The 6,818-nt window shown below is 38.6% G+C and overlaps 1 non-coding gene across 1 annotated transcript; it reads right to left on the bottom strand.

Annotated features, from left to right (window-relative positions):
- Positions 1–1,658: 1,658 nt before the first annotated feature.
- Positions 1,659–1,765, bottom strand: LOC118150015 (small nucleolar RNA U13). Its single transcript, XR_004737784.2, has one exon. It is a non-coding gene; the product is annotated as a small nucleolar RNA U13 (small nucleolar RNA).
- Between the last annotated feature and the right edge of the window lie 5,053 nt (positions 1,766–6,818).

Below are 6,818 nucleotides of genomic sequence, written 5' to 3'. Positions count from 1 at the left end.
GGTTAATAGGTACAAAATTACAGTGAGATAGTAGAAATAAGATCTAGAGTTTAGCAGCACAATGGGGAGACTGTGGTTAACAATAATTCCTTGTGTATTTGAAAATAACTAGTGGAGTAGATATGGATTATTCCCAACACAAAGAAAAGATCAGTGATTGAGGTGGTGAATCTCCCAATTACCCTGATTTGATCATTACACATTATATGTGTATATTAAAATGTGACATGTGGCCTATAAATATACACAACTTGAAGATCTATTTTAAATGCTTATCACATTAATAAGTACATACACTCATCCAAAAAGCAGGCACTTGCTTTTTGAATGTTGAGGATAGCATTGTCCATTCAGCCCTTAGCCACCAGAATAAAAGCTTTTATTCTTAGTTCTTTAGAAAATACGAAGAAGTGCCAGCACTGAGGAGAATGTGACAGGATGAGGAAACAGTTATTAACAATACTTATCTCTATCCCCACCTAGAAGAGACCTGCTTTCGTTTTACAGGATCCTGAGAATGAGGTTGGGTGGGTGTGATGGGTAGTGAAACCTGCTAGGAGATTTATTACCGTTTTGAACTCTACAGTTTATGCTTTGCTTACATTATTTAAGCTTAGCATTAAAGTTGATGCTGGTAACAATATTGCAGTTTGTTAGATACTGAGTGATAAAGGAAAGGAGGAAAGAAAGAAAAAGGAAAAAACGCTATTTAGATTGGGAATAAAGTGTTTGGGAAAGAAAAACATTAAGAATCCTTATGTCTAATGAGGATTTTGCTGAAATTTCTGATGTGCAGTGTGTGATATGGTATCTTCTTCCTCTCTCTGCAAAATCTTCAGTAAACCATCCATTTCTTATTACTACTTGATGGAGTTTCACATGTTTTATGGGAGACTTTACAAAGTGCTGGAGACAACTTCCATGTGAGTGAAGAGCCAAGGTGGAGGCTGGTCTAGAAGCCTCCACAAGTGAGTCTCATAAGCATAAATGGTTTACAGTTTACCCTGAAACTCACCTCTCTCCCATATTAACTTAGAAGACAGGTATTACCTTAAGTCACTGGTAAAACTGTGATGGCTGATTGTGTTATCAACTGGGGTTGTAATGGTATCTGATTCTCAACATTCCCTACTACATAGACAACAAGTCATAGCTGGTTTCATCCCCCCCAGCCTGTCTGGGTACAAATATTAGATGGATATCTTGAGCCGGGGATGGTGGTGTGTGCCTGGAGTCCCAGCTGCTTGGGAGTCTGAGGCAGGAGGATCACTTGAGGCTAGGGGTCCCAGGGTGCAGTGAGCTATGATCACATCTGTGAATAGGCACTGCATATTCCAGCCTGGGTAACACAGTGACTCCCCCACCCCCGCTGTGTGTGTGTGTGCACGTGTGTGTGTGTGTTTGAACAACCATCACTGACCAGAAGTCATTTTGAACATTGGTGCACTCGTTCCTCTTCGGGACCTATAAAATTGACCTGCATCAAGAATAATAACTCTTAGAGATATAGGTTCATATTTCTTCTAACCAGAAAAGTTCCAGATACTTAATGTATTCTGTGTTCAGAGATATAGATCCAAGACAAATGATGAAGCAGTCATATAAGTGGAGGGAGTGGTCGGGGAGGCATAGCTCACCTGCTGGGACCTCACTTCAGAGGTCCCAAAGAGAGTCATGTGCCAATATCACAAGAAGGTTTGAGGCTGGCACATTTCATTTATGTGTGTGAACACCCAATCATCACGCTCATGAACTACAAAAGGATCAGGGGCAAGGTTTTAAGGCTTGTTATTTTGTGTTTGACAGGTACATAAAAAGGAGAGCCAACCCACATGTCTGAAGGAGAAAGAACAAGTCAACTACTGTTATGTGAGGTTGACATAGTGGTTAAGAACCCAGACTCGAAGGCAAAGCTGTTCAAACATGAATGAATGCACACATCATCTGGAAATCTCGCAACAATTTACATAATGATTAAGTCTAGGAGCACAGGGTGTGTATTTCTGTAGAATCCATTCTACTCTGAGTAGCAAAATTCTAGAGTCAGATTATCTGGGTTCACATCCCGGTTCTGGGCTTCACTGAGCTGGGGACTTTGAATAATTTAACATCTATAGATCTCAGTTCTCCATCTGTAAAACTGAAATAATAATATTACTGACATCCATGGGTTTTTATAAGAATTAGTAGAATTAATATAGAGTAGCACTGAGAAGAGTGTCTGGCACATGGTGGATACTCAATAAATATTTGCTGAATGAATTTCCTAGCAGTAAAAGGGTGTGTGCTTTTGAACTCAATGCTTTTATGTCTCACCAAAGAATTTATTTGTCATTCAGCTTCTAACTTGGTACCATTGGTTGTTTTTGAGTTAACTCTGTGGAGTACTAATTAGGATTTTAAAAAAACAAGATGAAAATCTTCTGCAGAAGGTAATGAGTCCTAATTTCTCCTCCACCTAAGAACAGGGAATGATCAAATTTATATTTAAGAAAATCACTCATAGAAGAAGAGAGATGGAGAGAAGGAATTGGACAAGACCAGGGGTGGAAAGAAAAGTTTACAGAGTAAGGCCAGAGAAGAGATTTAAAACCACCTGAGATTAAGACAGTGGAGGCAGTTGGGAAGTGGAAAACAATGTAGGCACAATTAAGGAGGCTGATTTCTCAAGATTTGGCAAGTCAGGGCATCACATAGTGGGCACAGCTCTGTTCAGGGAGAAGTGTAAGGATGTTTCCCAGTTTTCTAACTTTGGTAAGGAGATAAAACTTGGGGAACATTTGCAGAGATGAGAATAAAGGAGTAGAAATAAGTAAGAATAAAAGCGATGGATAAAATTAGAAGGGAATAAGATGGTGTAAGACTAATTTGGGGTATGTTAAAAGTGGCTGTGGGGATAAATACCTATAGGCAATTAGAAATGCAATATGGAGCTGAGGAGTCTTTACATGCTGGCCATAAGAATTTGTAAGTCATTGGGGTTTGTGTATTAAGGCCCTGGAAATAAATGAGTCATTCCAGGAGAGTATTAGCTGTAAGAAAAATTGGATACAAATTGAAGACCATAAAGAAGACTTAGAAAGAACAATGGAAGAGGTAGGAATAATGCCAAAAGACAGGGATGGCAGAAGGCTCGGGAGGAGAGTGCTTCAGCAATGAGGGAATGGTCAGCAGGGCCAAATTCCGCAACACATCTCTGCTCCTGGAAACCAGTCCTTCCACTGTGACTCATTGAATCTGAATCTGTCAACACCACATCGTTATTTTAATCCCTCGGGGACAAAGCCTAGTATCTTGGTTTGACTCATCCTGCTTCCTCATTCTTTATATTTAAGACACTAAAATTTCTTTTCCATTTTTTGATATCCATCCTTTTCTCTCTAGGCCCAATTTTACATGCTAGTCCAAATACTCCTAGATAATACAAAAACTTTCTGTACTGTATGTTACAGCTAGGCTCAAATTCCTGAAACACCATTTTTTTTTCATTATGTCATGTTTATTCTCTTCAAAACTTCTCTCTCTCTCTGTATATGTCTATATATATATATATATATATATATATATTTTTTTTTTTTTTTTTTTAGATGGAATCTCACTCTGTTGCCCAGGCTGGAGTGCAGTGGTGCAATCTTGGCTCACTGCAACCTTCGCCTCCCAGGTTCAAGCGATTCCTGTGCCTCAGCCTCTGGAGTAGTTGGGATTATAGACCTGTGTCACATGCCCAGCTATTTTTTGTATTTTTGGTAGAGATAAAGTTTCACCATGTTGGCCAGGCTGGTCTTGAACTCCTGACCTCAAGTGATCCACCTGCCTTGGCCTCCCAAAGTGTTGGGATTACAGGCTGGAGCCACCACACCCAGCCAAATCTGTATATATTTTATAATTCCAACTTTTACTTTAGATTAAAGTGGTACATGTCCAGTTTGTTACATAGGTATATTCTGTGATGCTGAGGTTTGGAGTATGAACGATGCGATCATCTGCATAGTAAGAATAGTACCAGTAGGTAGTTTTTCAGCCCTTTTCTCCCCACCAGTCCCTCTTCTAGTAGTCGCCAGTGCCCATTATTCACATCTTTATGTCCATGTGTACCCAGTGTTTAGCTACTATTTATTATAAATCAGAACATGTGGTATATAGTGTTCAATTACTGTGTTAATTTGCTTAGGATGATGGCCTCCAGCTGCATTCATGTTGCTGCAAAGGACATGATTTCATTCTTTTTAATGGCTGCATAGTATTCTATAGTTTATATGTGCCACATTTTTTTTATCCAGTCTGTCATTGTTGGGCATGTAGGTTGATTCCATGTCTTTTCTATTAAACTTCATAATATTTTTTTTTTTTTTTTTTTTTTTTTTTGAGACGGAGTTTTTTTGCTCTTGTTACCCAGGCTGGAGTGCAATGGCGCAATCTCGGCTCACCGCAACCTCCGCCTCCTGGGTTCAGGCAATTCTCCTGCCTCAGCCTCCCAAGTAGCTGGGATTACAGGCACACACCACCGTGCCCAGCTAATTTTTTGTATTTTTAGTAGAGACGGGGTTTCACCATGTTGACCAGGATGGTCTCGATCTCTCGACCTCGTGATCCACCAGTCTCGGCCTCCCAAAGTGCTGGGATTACAGGCTTGAGCCACCGTGCCCGGCCCATAATATTTTTTTTAACTTGGAATATTTGTTTTGTTTTGGAACATAAACATCTATTTATTATCTAAGTAATATCCATGCATTTGACTATTAAGGAATGCCTAAGAATAATAAATGCCAAATATAGGATAAGAATTATCTCTGGTAAGGGAGAAATTATTTATGATTATGGAACAAAACACAGGAGATTTCAGCTGCATTAATAGTGTTTACTTCCTAAGCTGGGTGTATTAGTCTGTTCTCATGCTGCTGCTAAAGACATACCTAAGACTGGGCAATTTGAAAAAAGAAAGAAGTGTATTGGGCTTACAGTTCCACGTGTGTGGGGAGGCCTCACAATCATGGAGGAAGATGAAAGCCACGTCTCACATGGCAGCAGACAAGAGAAGAGAGCTTGTGCAGGGAAACTCCCCTTTTTTTTTAAACCATCATATCTTGTGAGACTTATTCACTATCCCAAGAACAGCACAGGAAAGACCCACCCCATGATTCAGTCATCTCCCACAACACCTGGGAATTCAAGACGAGATTTGGGTGGGGACACAGGAAAACTATATCACTGGGAAACAGGACCATAGGTTTAAGTTTCTGGATATTTAGATAATATAAAAACTACGGTATTTTAGAAACACTTTAAAATGACAGCACCCTAAAATGTAAGTTTGATGTCTTTTAAATATGGGACCCTGATCCCCTGTCTCATCTTATTTTCTACAATTTCCTGTAGTATTCTCTTCTGGGTTTTTCTTTTTAATGTTGTTCAAAAAAGTCTTCATGAAGTGTATTGGCTTGCCTTCCTTCCATCACAGTGTCCCTCTGCCAGGAATGTGCCTCCACTCAGTCAAAAACCTTTGCAGTCCTTTATGATCAGAAGCCTCTGCTGCTAACGTTTATTGGATATGTTATCTCAGTCCTCTGAAATCTGATGAGAGAGAGAGAGAGAGAGAGAGTGAGAAAGTGGGAGTGTGTGTGTTTGTGAGACATTTTTATCTATCATTTTCAAAGCTATTTGTGAGATTTTTCTTTCACAGATATAGTAGTCTGATTATGTCTTAAAGGCCTGAGCCACCTCTCCTTAGCCCTCTCTGTAACAGCACAGAATCACATATATAAATGAGAGTTATGGGCATGGGTATATATGAATATGAGCTTAAATACCAGTTATAGTCTGTGAAAGTAGGAAAAGCTAATAATCCTAAGAAACTGCTATAATATTCCTCTGCTATTATAATATACAAAAAAGTCCATTTAGCAGTAACTTGACCTCCAGTATTTCAGTGTCAGGAGTATTTCGAAACAAGTAACCTAAATACTCAAACATGAACAGCTGAACTGAAATTGACACTGACTGAAGTGAAGCTAAATACTGAGTGCAAGGAAGCAAGGCCATAAATAAGCACTCTTAGTTACAATGTTTGACAGCTTATCCTTAGTCCCAGAAAGTATCAAGGCAGCAGTAGCTAAGTGTCAAGGGTACAGTGTGAAAAATATAGGGCATTTAGTAAAAAAAAATCACCATACAGGATGTTAAAAAATTGGCCAAGATATTATACAAATAGTGGGGAAAATGTAGAATCTCTTTTTAATTTTTCTAATTAAATTCTAATTGTATATGACTGGTATGTTACATTGCTCAGTAATGGCCAAATGGTATCTTGAATGGCTAAAGTTGTTTTATCTATGATAGTCATGTTAAAATCACATGCTTCTGTTTGCAATAATCTTGAAAACGAGAATTAGATGGTTATTGACATAATTGGCATCCCATCAGGAAAGAGAATGTGTGTTTAAACCAGTAGTTAAATGAATAGATATGGTAGACAACTTTTAATGTTTCTTCTAGTTCTTAGATTCTTTATTCCTATTGACCTGTCTTCAAGTCCACTGATCCTTTCCATGGCCACGTCAAGGGTATTGATGAGTGCATAACTCATTATTCATCATGTCTGCTTACAGTGTTTTTGATTTCTTGTATTTCCTTTTGATTTTTTCTTCGCTTTTCTATCTCTGTGTACATTAGTCATCTATTTTTGCATGTTGTCTACTTTTTCCATTAGTACCTCTTAATACATTAATCATAATTATTCAAAATTCCCTATCTGATGATTCAAAAATCTGTGTCATATCTGGGTCTGGTTCTAATGCTAGCTTTATCTCTTCAAATTGTTT

This window comes from Callithrix jacchus, chromosome 21, assembly GCF_049354715.1.
Source record: "Callithrix jacchus isolate 240 chromosome 21, calJac240_pri, whole genome shotgun sequence".
Taxonomy (NCBI): Eukaryota; Metazoa; Chordata; class Mammalia; order Primates; family Cebidae; genus Callithrix; species Callithrix jacchus.
The sequence above is the reverse complement of the archived record's forward strand: the minus strand, read 5'-3'. Positions and strand labels throughout refer to the sequence as shown.